At 36.4% G+C, this 20,429-nt stretch overlaps 1 protein-coding gene across 20 annotated transcripts in view; it reads right to left on the bottom strand.

The window, feature by feature from the left end:
• Positions 1-18,211, bottom strand: part of LOC106884379 (protein DOP1A) — a 141,172-nt gene extending 122,961 nt beyond the window's left edge. For all 20 annotated transcript variants that reach the window (XR_016242158.1, XR_016242160.1, XR_016242161.1 and 17 more), the window contains exon 1: positions 17,668-18,211. The gene's annotated coding sequence lies outside the window, so the exon portion shown is untranslated. The remainder of the gene's footprint in view (positions 1-17,667) is intronic.
• Positions 18,212-20,429: the final 2,218 nt, after the last annotated feature.

Genomic DNA, 20,429 nt, shown 5'->3' with positions numbered 1-20,429 from the left:
GAAGGATCACTTAATTATGATGTTATTTAACATAATCCCCTCTCAGATTCACACATTTATTGCAGTGGTCCTTCAAATTTTTCTGAGCCCAGTAAAAGAACTTGGAAGGTTGTGCCTCCAACCCAGGCCTTTCACAATACCCTTAAAGCCAGGAATTTTCCAGCATCTCCTCATATATATATATATATATATATATATATATATATATATATATATATATATATATATTTATTTTTTGTTAACCACAAATTTCCTTAATGGTTTATTCTGCCAATTCACATATTTACATAATGTGTATCTTTATAGTTGAGTGCTCTTAATGCAAGTCACTCAAGTGAAACTGATGCTAATTTTTCAGATGAAGCAGTGAATTAATTAATAACGCATGAGAGATTCAAAAGCAGCCGATAATATAAAATGAATTCCCTTCAACAAGAAAATTTGGTATTAGATTAAATAATTAAATCAGTATTTTTCAAATAGGTGCCATCCACCAGAATGCCTTGGGATAACTCAAGAAAGGATGGTGTAAAACATGTCCAAAGGAGAATTGAGTTTATCTTTTGTCTTTACACTTGTTTCAGTTATGTGACTGCAGCCATGCTGGGGCACCAGCTTGAAGAATCTTAGTTGAACAAATTGACATCAATACTGGGTTTTTTTTAAACCTGGTACTTAATCTATTGGTCTCTTTTGCTAAACTGCGAAATTAAAGGGATGTAAACACACCAACACTAGTTGTCAAAAGATGGGGAACAAACACAGACACAAAACACACACATAGATATATTCACACACAGATATATATACACACATATGATGGGCTTCCTTCAGTTTCCATCTACCAAATCCCTCTCAAAGATTTGGTCAGCCTGAGATTATAGTAGAAGACACTTGCCCAAGGTGTCACATAGTGGGACTGAACCTGGAACCATGTGGTTGGGAAGGAAGCGTCTTATTACACTAGGTCAGATGGACATTTCTGAGATGGATTTTCTACAGCCAGATATCCTTCCTGTTGCTGACTGTCACTTGTTTACAAGTAAGATATTTCCTCATAACCAGATATGTTTACATGGAATGCTAGGAATGAAGAACAATGTTTGCATGATGATGTCATTTGTTCACAACTATCATGCCATATCGAAGCAAGGAAAAAGTGACACACAAACACAAACATATATATTTATACACAATGGACATCTTTCAGTTCCTGTCTATCGAATTCATTTGCAAGGCTTTGGTCAGCCTGGGGGTATAGCAGAATACACCTGCACAAAGTTGCTATGCAGTAGGATTGAACAAGAATCATGTGATTGGGAAGTAAACTTCTTACCACACACCCATGCCTGCACCTATAACAATATCATCATTATCTTTTAAATTTCCAGTGTCAACATCTTTTAAGTTGAATGACCCATCCTACAGAGTAATACTTTAGAAATGATGCAAGAGAAGAGAAACAAAGGAGCCCTACAGCAACAATAAAAGTATAAAGCATTTTCCTCAATAAAGACCAATTGTCCTTTCTCATACATCAAAGCAAACATTATTTCATGAATATTAAGCAAAGCTTAAACAGAAAGCAAACTGGAAAAAGTCCATTATACTCATCCAACATGAGAGAAATTAAATATTAAAGTCAATTTTCAAATAATAAGAGGCACAGGAATGGCTGGTAAGAAGTTAGCTTCCTAACCACATGGTTCCAGATTCAGAACCTCTGTATAGCACCTTAGGCAAGTGTCTTCAACTATAGCCCCCATACTGACCAAAGCCTTGTGAATGGATTTGGTAGATAGAAACTGAAAGAAGCCCATCGTATCGTCGTCGTCGTTTAACATCCGCTTTCCATGCTAGCATGGGTTGGACGATTTGACTGAGGACTGGTGAAACCAGATGGCTACACCAGGCTCCATTCTGATTTGGCAGAGTTTCTACAGCTGGATGCCCTTCCTAACGCCAACCACTCAGAGAGTGTAGTGGGTGCTTTTACGTGTCACCCGCACGAAGGCCAGTCAGGCGGTACTGGCAACGGCCATGCTCATCTCGCTCGAAAAACCTCATGTGTCACCCACACAAGAGCCAGTCCAGGGGCACCGGCAACGATCTCGCTCGAAAGATTTCATGTGTTGCCCGCACATGAGCCAGCCCAGGGGCACTGGCAACGATCTCGCTCGAAAATCCTACGACGGCCCCGCACAAGACCCAGTCCTGGGGCACCGGCAACGATCCCGCCCGAAAGATTTCATGTGTCGCCCGCACATGAGCCAGTCCAGGGGCACTGGCAATGATCTCGCTCGAAAAACCTCATGTGTCACCCGCACAAGAGCCAGCCCAGGGGCACCGGCAACGATCTCGCTCGAAAGGTTTCTTGTGTCGCCCGCACATGAGCCAGTCCAGGTGCACTGGCAACGATCCCGCCCGAAAGATTTCATGTGTCGCCCGCACATGAGCCAGTCCAGGGGCACCAGCAACGATCCCACTCGAAAGATTTCATGTGTCGCCCGCACATGAGCCAGTCCAGGGGCACCGGCAACGATCTCGCTTGAAAAACCTCATGTGTCACCCGCACATGAGCCAGCCCAGGGGCACCGGCAACGATCTCGCTCGAAACATTTCATGTGTCGCCTGCACATGAGCCAGTCTAGGGGCACTGGCAACGATCTTGCTCGAAAATCCTACGACAGCCCCGCACAAGAGCCAGTTAAGGGGCACCGGCAACGATCTCGCTCGAAACATTTCATGTGTCACCTGCACAAGAGCCAGTCCAGGGGCACTGGCAACGATCTTGTGAGTATGTTTGTGTCTCCTCATCTCAACATCATGTGATAGTTGTAAAATGAGTGTCACTGTCATACAAGCAGTGTCATTCACTTGCAATATTCAACTAGAACATGTCTGAGAATGGGGAAATTAAATTTGCCTCAAAACAAATGACAATTCATGACTGGAAGGGCACCCGACGAAAGAAAACCCCTCTCAATAAACTCCAAGTGACCTATGCAAATATGGAAAAGTGGACGCTAAAACGATGATCATGATGATTAAAAACTGAACACAAAGAAAATCCACTGTGTTAGATCAACACCAGAGAAATTAAACACTAATGGCAATCTTCAAGTAATAAAATATTACCATTATATATTCATATATGAGGTTGAGAATAGTGAAATATCATCAGTATATGAATAATGGTTTCAGCCCAAGTAATAAGGAGATAACACAATCTCAAAATATTCTTGTTATTTACATACCAAAACATTCTATTAACATAAAAAAGTATATTTAGTGATTCTCAGAAGACTCAAGTAAAATTACAAAAATATACAGCGTTTTTTAATTTTATTTTTAAACTATTTTAACAGTTAATGTCTGCTTTCTTAGGGAAAAACTTTGGTAAGCACATATGTGCTTAATTTACAAATGTATCAAGTTAAAATATTTAGAATGGGGACACTGTGTGTGTGTGTGCATGTGGGTGGGTTGCAGCCTTCCAAAAAGAAGTTTGGATTTTGTATTAATGAAAACATCTTTATTGATTGCAGTATTAATTACTCCAGTTAAGTTTGTTGATACACTACTACCCCTCCACATGACATATACACACACACATTTATGCATACATATATACACATACATGAATATAAATATACATATGTGCTTGTGTGTGTATTTACATATATATATATATATATATATATATATATATATATATTCCATTTTATATAAATAAATAGAAATAGGGAGTGAATAGTCATGTGGTTAAGATTCTACTCCAATACTATCAAAGTTTAAACTTTGTCAGAGTCAACTATATCAGGCCATTGAGGGAGATAAATTGTCTAACAACTTGAGATAAGCAAAAAAACACTTAACTGTAAAAACACTTGTCTTAACATGCTCAGTTAGCATGTGAAACATGAAAACCTTTCAACAATATTCAAAACATTTTGATTCATTGCTTTCAAATATGAGACCTGAGTAAAACAGATTGTTTGGTTTTCAAAAACATTTTTCAACAGAAGCCTCTAACATAATATGTACAAAAAAAAAAAAAAAAAGGTTGTAATCATTTAAGATCAATTATTCCATGTTTGCACAGTTCAGACAGAATTTGTTGAGACATATTTTCTAGGACCAGATACCCTTCTTGTCAACCTGCACCTGTCCATGATGGCTGTCTGTAGGCATGACATATTCATCAACATCTGACATCCACTTTCTCATGCTTGCACGGGTCAAATGAAATTTGAGGCAAATTTTCTATGGCCCAATGCCCTTCCTGTTGCCAACCCTCACCTTTTTCTAAGCAAAGTAATATCTTCTCATGGTCAGATTTGTTTTGCATGAAGGACTGGAAATGAACAACATACTAATCTACAACCATCATGTTATATCAAGACAAGGGTAAACATAAACACATACACAAATACCTATATACAGTGGGCTTCTTTCAGATTCTGTCTGCATGGGTCTATAGTAGAAGACACCCAAGGTGCTGCACAGTTGGGAAGCAAGCCTCTTAGCCACACAACCATGCTTACACACATGAAGATAGATAATATTAGCAACAGAAATATCTAAAGTGTTGTGAAATGCTTTGATACCACTGGATTTATGTATTGTGGCAGTGAGAAAACCTACTAGAAATAATATCTAGATTTTTTTTTTTCAATCTGTACTCCACTATCTTAATAACTGGATCATAATGGGTAAAGCTAGTCTGAGTGAACTATTTTGTTTATAGATTTTAAACATTCCATGAGGGAGTTTTTTCTGTTAATTCCAAGTGCTTCAGCAATAGAATGCCTTTTGATCACAGGTCTGCTCAACTAGAGGCAATTTGGGACTGAGCAAAAACTGGCACAAGGTGGATGAAAGATTATGAAGTTCAATTCTTCCAGGGCTTTTATATTTTAATCAAAGAAAGAAAGGTGCTGCTCATGACTTTTTACATGGCCTTCAAGACTGGTGGAAGAAGGAACTTATTCTCAGAACAAAGACATAGTTTAAATGTTTGCAACAGAGTAGACTACACTAAAGTAACATCATAAGCCAGGAGGCAGTGTTTGAAACAATGAGAGGGGTTGAACAACAGAAATAGATCTTGAGAGTGGCTAAGGATGGAAAGGCTTTGCATCAAATTACATTCACCATCAGAACATCCACTTCTCTGTGCTTGCATGGGTTGGACAGAGTTTATTGAGGCAGAACTTCTATGGCTGGATGCCCTTCCTGTTTCCAAGCAAGGTATATTTCCCCATAGTCAGACATGTTTTTGTAGAAGACTGGAAATGAATGGTGCTACTTGTATCACAGGGATACTCATTTATAACTATCACACAATGTCAAGACAAGGAGATACAAACATACAACATACATATGATGGGCTTCTTTCAGTTTCCATCTACGAAATCCACTCACAAGGCTGTGGTTATCCCAGAGCTACAGTAAAAGACACTCAACAAAAATGCTATACAGTAGAATTAAACCTGAAACTTTGTGACAAGGAAGCAAACTTCTTAATCACAGCCATGCGTGCTTATTATGTAAATAACAGCAAAGGCTGAAATAAAAAAAAAACCTTGTTTGATATATTACAAACAAAACTTCTAAAGGTAACATTTGTACAAGAGTAGGCAGAAAGAGCTTTGTACAAGACAGCATTTTTGTTTAAATCATCAAATATTTATTATTCTTCACTATCAACATTAGAATACCAAGCAGTCATTTTTGATCCATTTCAATTTTCAACACACAAAGCATACATAAGCACACAAAAGTTAGCAAGTGGGGCTTTCCTGACTTTTGGAACTGTTCCTTTGATGAATTTTATTATTTGATATTTCATGCAGTTTTTCTAAGATTTGCACACCTATCTAGAAAAACCATGCAGTTAAAAATGGCCCCTAAGATGAATGCCTGTGTAGAGTCACTTATAGAAAATGTAATTATGAAGCATATTTCAAACTATGCTTCTGGCAATTCTATAACAATATAACCTATTGCACCTCTTCCTAAGATAGTTTCTGGAAATCAGAATGACTGCGAGAAAATGAGGAGGACAGACATTCCATAACTGGCCCCCTCCTAAAACAACAGTAACATTGCCAGATGGACAAGTGTAGGAATAAGTCTCACTTCATTTGTAAGACATTCAATAAAGCATGCTGTTGCACTCACATAAGAGTCAGAATTGAACTAGTAAAAAGTGCATCAAATGCACATGAACAGTAAATGCCTTGAGCAGATTTTTTATTGATTTTGAGAAGTCAGAATGTTTACACCATGCAGTCAGAATAAATTTCATGTGGGATTTTTTTCATGAATGCAAGCTGCTTCCTTGAATTTAAGTAGTAATGAATTATAATGCCAAATGACAGCAAACTGTAAAACAATAAGGTAGAATTGAAGGATAACAATCCCATGGTAAAAAAGAAAAATCTTTAACCCTTTAGTGTTCAAATTACTGTTGAATGTAAAGCTTATTTATTCATATTGTTTTGAATTAGTCATGTATCATCTCATAAATTTGAGATCTTGATGATGTTATTGTCTATATTTAGAATGATATTGTAGGATAGGGGTGACGGCAGTTTGATCTGGGCAGTTTGAACATAAAACAGGCGACATATTTGGGCCGGATATGACCAGTTTAAATGCTGAAGGATTAAGGATTATATGGAAAAAAAAATATTTTAAGAGGTTAGGAGTGACTCCTTGGTCCTTCTAAATAACAAAAACGTATCCGGAACTTCTAGTGTTAAATAAATATTTTGTATATAATATCAATTTGATTATTAACTAAATACTATGCAAAAAAAACTTAAGCACTCATAATTACATGAATGTTTCTTGCAATTATCAATAGTGATAATGGAAAACTATACCAAATTGATATCAATTAATGCCATGCTATCTAATAGCTCTAGAATAATAACAATTCATATGTGTGACATTTGTACAATGCAATGACCCAATTGCTATTGAAAAATATGCTAATTGCTTTTGTTTATGTGTAAACCATTACCATGAAGTGGATGCAAAAGTGTAAATTCGTGTAAATATGTGCCACTTTCTAATGAATGACAAATGTGCTGTGCGTGAGAAGACCCGGCAAGCCAAGTGAGATCGTTGCCAGGGCCCCTGGACTGGCTCTTGTGCGGGTGGCACATGAGATGTACCATCCTGAGCGTGACCGTTGCCAGTACCGCCTGACTGGCCTTGTAGGGTTTTCGAGCGAGATCGTTGCCAGTGCCCCTGGACTGGCTCTTGTGCGGGTGGCACATAAAAGACACCATTTCGAGTGTGGCCGTTTTCGTGCAGGTGACACGTAAAAGCACCCACTACACTCTCTGAGTGGTTGGCGTTAGGAAGGGCATCCAGCTGTAGAAACTCTGCCATATTAGATTGGAGCCTGGTGTAGCCATCCGGTTGCACGAGTCCTCAGTCAAATCGTCCAACCTATGCTAGCATGGAAAGCGGACGTTAAACGATGATGATGATGATCAGTGATAAAATAACAGCTATCAATATAAACCATTACTTTTAAGATTCTTCAAAATTTTTTTAAAAAACAAAGATGTTTAGCAAACAACCTGCACATGCAAGTGCTAACAGTTGAGAACTCCACATATTGGAAGCCAGCAAGTGTATGGGGTCATCAGGAGAGAATGTGCACCGTTTTGGAGCCTACCTCTCGACGGCATCAATGCACACCAGCTGATATGAATTTAGCAACAATGTGAACTCATTATTTAAGTTAATGTATTCAATAAACAAATAGTACATTAGGGAAAAAAAAAAAAAAAATTTCATTTGCATCCTTAAATCGAAAACGAACTTTAAATACTTCAGTAAATAAATACACACAGCTGATTGTTTCCTAGTATTTCCATTGGAACTATACATTGGAAACTTGTGATCTCTGATGTAGGTTTATATATTGTTATGCATCTAATTGAGGCATAGCAACATATACTAAACAAAAGGGTGCTGAGCTGGTGAACTCCTCAGAGAATTGGTAGAACTTTGTTCTGGCTTTTTACATTCTAAGTTCAAGTCCTGCCCAAGATGAGTTTATCTTTCATTCATTCATTCATTCAGCATCAATGAAAAACAGCAAGAGTCAAATAGTGGGATTGATGGTATCAACTTAAACCTCATCCTTAAAAACTGCTGGCCTTGTACCTGACATATATATATATATATATATATATATATATATATATATATATATATATATATATATATTTAATTATATGTATTTATTTTATCCTAATTAATAATAATTCGGATAGAATAAATGGGTTAATAGAAACCAGGGTAGCAAAGATCACAAAATAACTGTGGTGTAATTCCTGTTTTTGAGGCAGAAACTCCTTGATATTTTGGGTATTTGAATATATATAAATTTAAGGAATGGAGTGAACGCATGTTATAACTGCATACTTTATTCCGACATATGTTTCAAAGAATTACAATTTATGCGATCCATAGGAATCGTCGATGTTAAAAATGTAAACTTCTCCTCAGGGAAATGTATAGGAATCATCTTAAACGTAAGACATTATGACCGAGTATGAGAACTACAGTTGGATAAGGTTATAACGTAATTCATTTGAAAAAACCGTTAGAGATGTGGACGCTACCAGATAGTACTTAGGACAAGAAAGGAAGGAAGAGAAAAGAAAAAAAAAAGGGAGAGAGAGAGGGAAGGAAAATTCAGAGTATAGATTTTGGAGTAGATGGGATGATATAAATACAATAAAAAAATTTTTTGGGAAAGGAATGTTATGTAATAAAAAGGCATTATAAATGGGGTTAATACTGTGTTTCTATGAAAATATTAAGATGAATGTATATAAACACTTATACTTATGTGTATGCACATATATATACACAAACAGACCTACATTTCCTCCAATAAGTTCAAATATGCATATTTATATAGACACCCACATCAAAACTCACACTCACATACATTTCCCTGAGGAGAAGTTTACATTTTTAACATCGACGATTCCTATGGATCGCATAAATTGTAATTCTTCGAAACATATGTCAGAATAAAGTATGCAGTAATAACATGCGTTCACTCCATTCCTTAAATTTATATATATATATATATATATATATATATATATACATATATATATATAGATAGATAGATAAATATATATTATAGGAAAAAACAAAACTGAGGCAGAATGAGTATCTCAGGTTATTTGGAATAATTTAATTAGGGTAAGGTGAATTTGAAGTCTTACAGCCATTTATGGGATAACCCAAGTGGTGGACTAGCATGTCCATGCACTGGGTATTCCATCATCAGAGACAAGGTATGAATATTTTAGACAGGGAAAATTTAGTTTACAAGGAATAAAATATATTCACACTTTATAACGAATATCCAGAGGATATGGATATCCCCTGGAAAAAGAGGAGTTGTGAACATTATTCTCCCACCTGTATTCTACCTTTACTTTTTATTCTTCTATTTTATTCCTTATAAACTGTGAATATATTTTATTCTTTGTAAACTGTAATTTTTCCGTCTAAAACATTCATACCTTGTCTCTAATGATGGAATAACCAGTGTGTGGAGATGCTAACCTACCACTTGGGTTATCCCAGAAATGGTTGTAAGACTTCAAAATTCACCTTACCCTAATTAAATTATTCTAAATGACTTGAGATACTTGTTCTGCCTGGGTCTTGCTTTTTCCTCTAATATATATACCTGCTATAATGGAACCCTAATGTGGATCCCTAGATCCAGCCCCAGTTGTGAACTTGGAACCGAATGGACAACCAATTATAGCACTTAGTGTACCTATTCGTTTTGATCACAAGTGAACTCAACCCCTCATATTCTCTCTCTCTCTCTCTCTCTCTCTCTCTCTCTCTCTCTCTCTCTCTCTCTCTCTCTCTCTCTCTCTCTCTCTCTATATATATATATATATATATATATATATATATATATATATATATATATAAAGCAGCATTAGTTTCAACAGCTAGTCATATGTGTCTATCATTTACACGTTTATTTATTCAAATGTAATCATCTTAATGATTCAGTTTGATATGCTGACAAGGGATAGTCAGGCCTGCTATACAAAAATGACTCCACTTACTGTCATTTTTTGTTATTTAGTACTTGACTTCAACATTCTAAGTCTAATCTCACATCCTCCAACAGTTGGTTACATATTCTTGTTTGAATAGGCCATATCTTCCAAATTTCAGTTACATACAACAGCATATTTTACAGGATAAACAGTCAAAGAAAGCCTTATGAAATAAGAAGAAACAAGAAAAAAATCTCTAACTTGCTAATGTCAGTTTCAGTAGGTATGAGCTTCTCAGTTTAAGGAAGTAAGAGCTTCAAAGATGTCCTTGTGAACTGTACTTCTAACTCAATGATCAAATATAATTTTTATTATTTGTTGCATCAATCACAACCTTTGTTCCTAGCAAACTCATTCCCTTAGCTCAGTTAACTAATATCAACCGATGAAGTATCCTAAACATCACAACAGGCTTTTCATACACTTTATATTTTTCTATTTCATTTCACCCTCCATTACAAAAGGAAAGTTTCATCTCATGCTTTCAATTGAATTAGTGCTACCTAAAACACCTGCAAGAAGACCATCAAGAAAACATGAAGCTTTAATGCATAGCATTGCTAGGACCATCAGGAAAAGCAGAAAATGCTTTACTATATCACTCAGCCAACAAACTCCCTCCTATCTGCCACTCCTCAACAAAGATGGCCTTGTAAATATATCTGCCGATAAAGCCACTTCATTTGCTTCAAACTTCACACATACACATCATAAAGTGGGCAAATATTCATGTTTATTCATTATGCTGAGTGTCCTTTCCATTATGTTCAAACTAGGTGCTAGAGGTTATCTCCAAGCCTCACTACACTCCTCTTCAATCTGTTTCTTTCTATGAAGATTTATCACAATATTAAATCACATTGCAGTCTTATTCCCAAGAAGAAAACAACCAACACTTCCAGCTTATCAAAGGTGTTGGAAACCACTGCAAACAACCACCTCTTTATCACCATGTTTCTTTCTCTCTCTCTCTTCAGCAACTACATATACAGTTTCAGAGTGAGAGTGGGACTTGCTCAACCACACCACTTAGCAGCAGTCAATTTTGCCCTTAAAAATCAACAAAATCAATTACAGGAGCAGTCGTGAGAACATCTTGGCAAAGTTGCTTGCATATAGACTATCACTCCCTTATTTCATGCACTGCCTGTCTGATCCATCACAAAATGTTCGGATGGGGATACCTGCAACTCATCCTGTATCAACTGTCGTGCATACATCGTTCAGTTATGTCCCTAGGCTTTTCCTCCAGTAAATTAAGATCTTCTCACAGTGACTTCTAACAATATACACTCACATTTTACTTTTCACTAAGAGAGTGAAGGTAGCATCTATAACTCAAACTGCTAAAAATAGCAGCTAAACTTTCAAATCTCACCCACCATCTTAGAAAAATACAATGACAGCTGAGCTGGGACTAAACAGCAACAAAAATCTTTTCCCAGAAATACTCCATGTAATACTCTTGCACCCCACTCTCCCATGATCAATATACAACAATAGCTGCTGCTTTGCACACACACACGCACACACAAACATCCTAGAAAGCATCCCTATAAGGTTATTTAGATTGGATAAAGGGCAAAAACAAACTTTCCAAACAACCCTACAAATATAATAGTAAAAATTGCTTCATTAAGGTCAGAACATATTCTTCAACTTTGATCAGCTGCTGACACCTCTTTCAAAGCTTAGTAAGACTCACAATGTTATACAGCTCCCATATCTGGGACTATACTATGAAAACATACCAATTGTCTATACTGCATCCAAAAAGAAGGCTATCTAACAGATTAGCAATAATCCTCTTGCTAACATAGAATTTCTAACCTACAGTCATCCTCGTCTCCTCACCTTGTCTAATCTATTGCTATCACAACAGTCTCTGCTCCTTCTGAGAAGTTCCTTTCCTGCCCAATCAAGATGAACATTAGCTGTATCAGTCACACCAATCATACAGAACCTGCAAAAATTAAAGAAACTGTTTTTCTTCCTGACTAAGCCATATGTTTTACTGTCTACTGGCCTTCACTTCACATGATAGATGTAAATGGACATCACCACCATACAAGCAGTGTCTTTTGTTTCCAATCTTTTATGAAAACTTGTCTGGTCATGGGGAAATATTACCTTGGCTGGGAAACAGGTGAGGGTCGGTGACAGGAAAGACAATTCATCAACAAATCCCACATGATCCATGCAACAATAAAACAACAAAACTATCATCATTTAATGTCCATTTTCCATGCTGGCATGGGTTTGACAGGAGCTGGCAAGCAAGAGGATTGTGCCATACGCACACACACAAATTTAATACACAATATATAGATTTATCTAATCCAGTGGTAATCACAAAAAAGCTCCTATGGTAGACCGGGCAACAAACCACATAGGAGTGTAATGTAGAGTTCTATGCAGTTGAAATCCAGTAAATCAAATCAGTGAAGATTATTTCATGAGGTGTTATGAATATCTACTAGTGAAATAAGCATTCATCTCATACCTCCTGACTTTCTTTATATTCTCTCTCTCTCTCTCTCTCTCTCTCTCTATATATATATATATATATATTAAAAAAGCTGCTCACCAACTTAATTACACACACTGACTCGCAGATAAGCTGTTTCTTCTCTCTACCATCTATTGTTACTACACTAGCCTCTACTACTCTAAACTTGAAAACCACAAACCACCTACCTCCACTTCTATCTCATCTCCCAGATCTCACTCTAGACATTCTTACAGAAAACTGGAATGCCTTCCTTGTCTTTGCTGTAGATGCTGACCTACAGATTTTCTAACAAAACATCAGACACTTTAAACTAAGAGGAGTAATAAAGTTTATGACCACTATCCTCTTTCCTGTAACTAATAAAATTGAAAACACCAATACGGTTTTGCTCAAATACATTTCATTTAAACTTTGTGCCTACACTTGTTTATCTAAAGTTATTTTTAAATCAGTTGACATAAACAGAGGAAAACATATATAAAAAAAGAACAGTTGTAATTTGTATTTAAGATATTAAATAGAGAAAAAAAACCTTGTAAATTGTAGTGTGTAAAAGATATCTTTCTATTAACATCTACATTTTATAGCATACAACAGTTTATGTTCAACATTTTGTTGAATTTAAGTTCATGAGTACTTTAAATGCAAACAGCATTCAAGTAATCTGAATGTAAAACTTGAACAGAATTCAAATATTAACTTCCTATAGCTAAAAAGGATACGAGTCACATCAGTTATAATAAAATGAACCAGGATTACTCAACATATCAGAAATATTAACCAAGTTTCCCTCGAACTGTCCATTTTAACCATTAGTTTGAATAATGGTATGCCAAATACCACTAAAAATGATCATGACTGAAATGCCTTTTATGAGGGGTAAACAACAACTCAGGGCTAAAAAAACAACAGGAACTAAATATCTTTTCCTAATGCTCGGGCTGAAGAGGAAGCTTTTTATGTGAACAATCGATCTGTTAGAAATAGCAGTCAAATACCCTCAAATCCAATCCAACTCTCTGAGAGAAAGACAGATGGAATACCTTTGATCAGAGGTTTATATAATCTGGGTTGAGATGGGGGTTAATCAACAACAACAAGTAGTTCATAATATTTTAATGTTTTGAAAATACAATGGAAAATGCAGCCCCTTATACACTTTAAATCAAGACAAAATGATATTGGTTGGAACATCTTTGATTACAGGTCTGCTCAATCAGATGTTAAACAGCAACAACAAAATTCAAATTAATCAGAGCCATCTTCGCATTCTCTGTTATTACTGTTTTCATAATCAATAATTAGTAAATAACTGAGATAGCTAGATAAATTGACTACACACCAGGGACGTGTTTCTGGGCGTGCTGTATATCCACCAAAGACGGACATACTACCATAAATAAGCTTACTCAATACCATAATCATGGATTACAATGAAGGCTCTAATTCTGTTTATATTGTGGTAGTAATTTTTAGATAGCACTGCTCACCTAGTTGCATCATGCCCTGGCACTAGCAGAAAATGGGACAGTGACAAAATAAAGTATCAGGCACCAAACTCCTAGCCCTTGGGTCACTTTTTAACTGTTGCTGATTAAAAATAATGTAGCACTGTATCAACCAGACTACCAGATGTTGTTATACACCGCTAGTCACAATGCACATCTTTGTGTTGTAGTAGCTTTTGAATGATGCCATCCAACTGGGCAGGCCAACATTCCCCTTTGAATAAGATGCCTGTCTGTTGCAGGGTTACAGCTGAGTAGACTGGAGCAATGTGAAATGAAGTGTTTCGCTTAAGAACACAATGCACTGCCAGTCTAGGAAATGAAACCATTATCTTGCAACTGTGAATGCAACGCCCTAACCACGAGACCCTGTGCCTTTACTATACACACACTTATGTTTTGGGTTCTATTCATCCTGTGGTTAGGGCAGCGTACTCGCGGTCATAGGATCGCGGTTTCGATTTCCAGACTGGGCGTTGTGAGTGTTTATTGAGCGAAAACACCTAAAGCTCCATGAGGCTCCGGCAGGGGATGGTGGTGAACCCTGCTGTACCCTTTCACCACAACTTTCTCTTCCTGTTTCTGTTGTACCTGTATTTTCAAAGGGCCAGCCTTGTCACATTGTGTCACGCTGAATATCCCCGAGAACTACGTTAAGGGTACACGTGTCTGTGGAGTGCTCAGCCACTTGCACGTTAATTTCACGAGCAGGCTGTTCCGTTGATCGGATCAACTGGAACCCTCGACGTCGTGCCAACAACAACAACTATCACAACTGACCGAAGGGGTCAGTGACAATCCACCAGCACATCTCAGTTTTTTTAATTTTTATGGGGAGACCCATTCTTTTCTTTTTATTCTTTTACCTGTTCCAGTCATTGCAGTTAAGTTGAAGCAAAGTGATTTTCTTGCTGTATGATCTGTTTTCTAATTTAATATGGATACACCATCATCATCGTTTAACATCTGCCTTCTATACTGACATGGGTTGATAGTTGGACAGGTGCTGACCGGGCAAGAGTATGCATCAGACTTGTGTGTCTGTTTTGGTAGTTTTTACAGCTGGATGCCCTTCCTAACACCAACCACCCAGCAGAGATACTCAGATATAAAGATTAAGTGTGAAGTTTGGGGGCTGTTGATGTAACAATTATCAGCTGTTGTTTATAGTAACCAACTGGAATAGTTTAGCTTGGAAAGTTGTGTTGAAATGCTCACCCAGTTTTATGATTTCCTTGACTAAAGTAGCCTCTGTTTCTTCATCAATGAAAATTACAGAATAAAAAAAATGCACTAATGCAATTGAAGCAAAGAGGCTCAGTGTGTGATATAATCAAGGAATTACAAGTGAATTATTCTTTTTCTTTTTTACTTGGTTCAGGAATTGGACTGTGGCCATGCTGGAATACCATCTTGGAAAAATATTTTAGTGCTTCCGTTATTTTTTAAATGTATGCATAACCTAAAGCTCAGTTTCTGCATGACAATTCTATTTGCAATCTGTGTTATTTATAAAAAAAGACTTTTTATTTTTATTTGGGGAGAGGGGATAGTTAGACCAGAGTCAGGTTGAGTACTAGATAGCTCAGTGCACACACTATGATGATAACCACACACCACTGCTACACACACGTGTACCATTACCATTCTTCTAAAAGATAACATAATTCAAATGGGTTAATAAGTTTAAGCCTCATCATTAGCATTCCTTCTGATTCAGAGATTACATAAAATATATTCTGTTTCTTTCCCAGGCAGTAACGAATGCCTATGTGTATATCTTTATAAGGTGTTTGACGGAGTAAGGGGTGCAAGAGACAATATAATTATCCTGAAAACAGTCTGTATTCATTGTAAACCAATAAAATCTAAAAATTAGCTTCTTAGTCATAGCCGTTATTGAAATATTGCTAAGATAAGCATATGCTAACGTTAAACTAATAAACGCCCATATTGAGAGAGAGAGAGAGAGAGAGAGAGACTGTGAAGAGAAATATTGTTTTGATAACACTCATAAATTTACAATGATGGGAAGTTAACAATAGAATTCCATCAACTTTCAATAAATATTTCTGATAGATTCATTGGGAAATACAAACGCTTTCATTTCATCAAGAATATGAAACGAAATCTCAGTTACTCGCTTTTCTTTTCAACATTACAATCAACTGCCATCAATTTTTTAAAATTCTTTATTATTTACGATTATTTTTCGTGCTTTACATTTTTATAAGGATGTCTTCACAACTCAAAAGTGCACGAGCCTACGAGGAGGCCTCTACCTATTCACCTGAACCGTTATAAATAGCAGCCAAATCTTGTTCATATCTTATAGAGATATCAAATTTCACCTTTAATTAATGTAATCTAAGACAAACTACTTCGGAGATAAAAACAGGATGGTCACGGGTGAAATACTCAACACAGAGGCCTGAATACCGAGCTGCGTTAGCTAAGGGTTAAATAACCCCAAACTAACTGTTAACATGTCAGATCGCGTATTCTTGACCTCCGCCGAAATATCCTAGTTACCAAAAGTAATTAAGGACAATTTAAAAGAACTTCAACGAATGTTAACATAAGATAATCTTGTAAAGTAAATACCGAAACATGAATACACACAAAATTTATTTTGAATACCATACATAAACGAAAATCTGCAAACATTTTAGTGAAAGACTTATTCTGTTTTTGCAATATCCTATTATTCCAAAAGAAAACAACTAAATATTGTGGCAAGCAAAAACTATTAAGTCACATTTTATGTGAAAGGCATGCAACATATTTTTAAGAAACTTATCACACAAAAAGTGTTCAACACACTTTAAAAAAAACAGCAAAAAAGCTATACACATACATATATACACACACACGTTATATTAACAAATATACATAATTCAGACATTGACCACTCGCATAAACATAACACAATTTTAGATAGATAGATAGATAGATACATAGAGATGGATAGATAGATAGATAGATAGATAGATACATAGAGATGGATAGATAGATAGATAGATAGATAGATACATAGAGATGGATAGATAGATAGATAGATACATAGATAGATAGATACATAGAGATGGATAGATAGATAGATACATAGAGATGGATAGATAGATAGATAGATAGATAGATAGATACATAGAGATGGATAGATAGATAGATAGATACATAGAGATGGATAGATAGATAGATACATAGATAGATATGGATGGATAGATAGATAGATACACACACTGGGTTGGTGGTGAACGTTTGTTTACAAACGGACCAGAAAAGCACTCAATACACAAAAGTAAAATATAATTATTAGAAGCACAAGGATTTTCAATCATCTTTCTGCCTGTTCAAATAATTAGAAACACACGGTCAAGAAGCTTCAGCTACTTATATATTATTTCAAGGATATAAATACCTCTTAAAGTGGATGTCAGCTTCCAGGTTCTTTTTCTTATATATTTATATAATAAAGCACAATATATTTTATAACATTCACCAAACTTACCGTAATAATTATATTTCCACCATTTTAATAGGTATACAATGGTATTAATTCCATGAAATAAAAGAAATGTCAACCAGCTGAACTGAACGTGTAAAATATATAGAGTAACATAAGCAGTATCTTTTTCACTCGTTATATAAACTGATGTGTTTTGTAATACTTTGAATGTGTTAGTGATTGTATGAGAACTTCTACAAAATTGATTGAATATGCTGCAGAAATGAGTTTGTTGTATTAATGAGGTAAAGATAATGATTTGTGAAATCACAGCAGCGTTGTGGTCAGAGTGTCCAGGGTTGAAATTATAATATGGAGAGAGCGCGGATTAGAAATACAATTACAGAAGTATATCTATACAGGCTAAGAGATGAAGCATACACAAATACAGTGAACTACTTTAAAAAAAAAAAGGATTCTATAATGAGATTTTGAATAGAAGTAAACATTAAGACCAGTGGAAGCAACAATAGCTCCCGACAGGCGAGAAACATGACAGCGTTGAAGGTAGCCACGACATGTCAGGATATTTGGTTTTGTTGATTACATGTGATGTCACTACGCTCTCCTCTTACTCTCTCTCTTTCACACCCTCTCGTATTGTCTCATTCTCCCTCTTTGGTATTATCATCCTCTCTTTACTGCCCCCTCTCTCTGCTTTTGTCTTTCTTCCTTTCCCTTCCCTTATTCTCACCCATTCTTACTCTCTGTAGAGTTGGACGGATATCCGGTTGTCGTATGAACGATGGGCGGTGCAAAAGGAAACGGAATTCAAACCAAAACACCATCAGCATTTCAAACCTCGATTTTCTATATTTTTGTGTACTTTCATTTTAATCTATTTGTTAGTCCAGCATTACGTATATATAATATATACATATATATAGAGACTACATTCTTTCATGTTACGAATTTTAAAAACTTCATCTATATTTACTATGAGGTTTTCTTGAGTAATTATAGTTTTTTACCTGGTTAAATTTTACGTTTAAAAAAATCTTATATTTTCCTTTTATGTAGAATTCTGAGTTAACCCCCTCAGAATCTTTGTAAATAACGATAGGAATAAAGGTGGGTCTACAACTGAGCTCTTGTCTTTCAGTTTTTTTTATTGACTTATGAGTGAAATGAGATGAATTTGTCATATATATATATATATATATATATATATATATTTCATTCTGCCAGTTTCACACTAGTAAAGCAGTTATAATAAATTTCTTTCATGATTTCTGTGTTTTGGGGGCTTTTTTTCTACACTTTCAAGTGGTATGTAGGTATATAAACTAGTTTCGCACATGCTTATCAATGGGAAGAAATGTGTAACTTACAATGGCTATTTTACCCGTTATTCTTGTAAATAAGGACTTGTAATCCTCAATATAAACTTCTACACGCAGCACGTGTCACTTGGTTTAAAAAACGTGTCCACCGTTCTATCCTCACATCAACCAACATACTGGAAGCTGAAAAGCTTTTCTAAGTCGTTTATCCAGATTCTCCATTTGGCAATCGACTGGCCCCACTTAGGGAAAGGAAGTATTCAATAGTTTAGACCTAGGTTAGTCACGATTGTGCACAAATGACTAAAGTCATTAAATCGGTATACATCCATTTTATTTATTTATTATTAAGACGATGATGTGATTTGTGGGAGATGTGGTTGCTGTTTTAGGTTGAGCAACTATTTAGGGGTTCCTCCCATCTCAACCCAATGCTTCTAGTTTATTACGTTGCATTACTTGCAGTAGCATTTTAAATTTTACAAGCTGGTGTTTTTTGTTGGCACTCCGTCGCTTACGACTCCGAGGGTTCCAGTTGATCCGATCAACGGAACAGCCTGTTCGTGAAATTAACGTGCAAGTGGCTGAGCACTCCACAGACACGTGTACCCTTAACGTAGTTCTCGGGGATATTCAGCGTGACACAGAGTGACAAGGCTGACCCTTTGAATTACAGGCACAACAGAAACAGGAAGTTGTGGCGAAAGAGTACAGCAGGGTTCGCCACCATCCCCTGCCGGAGCCTCGTGGAGCTTTAGGTGTTTTCGCTCAATAAACACTCACAACGCCCGATCTGGGAATCGAAACCGCGAGTCCGCTGCCCTAACCACTGGGCCATTGCGCCCCCACCCAAGCTGGTGTAACCGTGCCATATTATGTATATTTATTTTTAAAAAAGGTTCATACACAACTAAGCCTTGTCATCGATTATATATACATAAGGTGCTAAACGATTATGAAAATAGAACTTAATTTGCTGGCACTATTGATATTCAGGCTGAATTTGCTGGCGAATAGTTGGATATCTATTAGGAGAACGTAGGTAGAAAAAAAATTTCCAAATGATTATAATTCTGGAGACGAAGCTCTCATGGAAGTGTTAAGAACAGAGTACAGCATTCGAGGAATGAAACAGTTAGGATGTTTAAAGAAGGGTAGGTTAGCCCAAGATAGTTCACATCAAGCAAACAGATCTATAGCATGCAGGTGATCTGTCATTCCAGATATCTTTTCTACTAATAGGCACAAGGCCTGAAATTTTGGAGGAGAGTATAGCCGATTACATCAACCACAGTGTTCAATTTGTATTTAATTTATCGACTTCGAAAGGATCAAAGGCAAAGTGGCCTCAACGTAAAATGAACACAGAAATTAAAGACAGACGAAACGCCGCTAAGCATTTTGTCCTGCGCGTTAACGCTTCTGTCAGCTCGCTGTCTTCCGTTGTTCCCGTTATATACTATGCCTCCCATTACTTGAGGA

This window comes from Octopus bimaculoides, chromosome 1, assembly GCF_046866305.1.
Source record: "Octopus bimaculoides isolate indiv1 chromosome 1, ASM4686630v1, whole genome shotgun sequence".
Classification (NCBI taxonomy): Eukaryota; Metazoa; Mollusca; class Cephalopoda; order Octopoda; family Octopodidae; genus Octopus; species Octopus bimaculoides.
The sequence above is the reverse complement of the archived record's forward strand: the minus strand, read 5'-3'. Positions and strand labels throughout refer to the sequence as shown.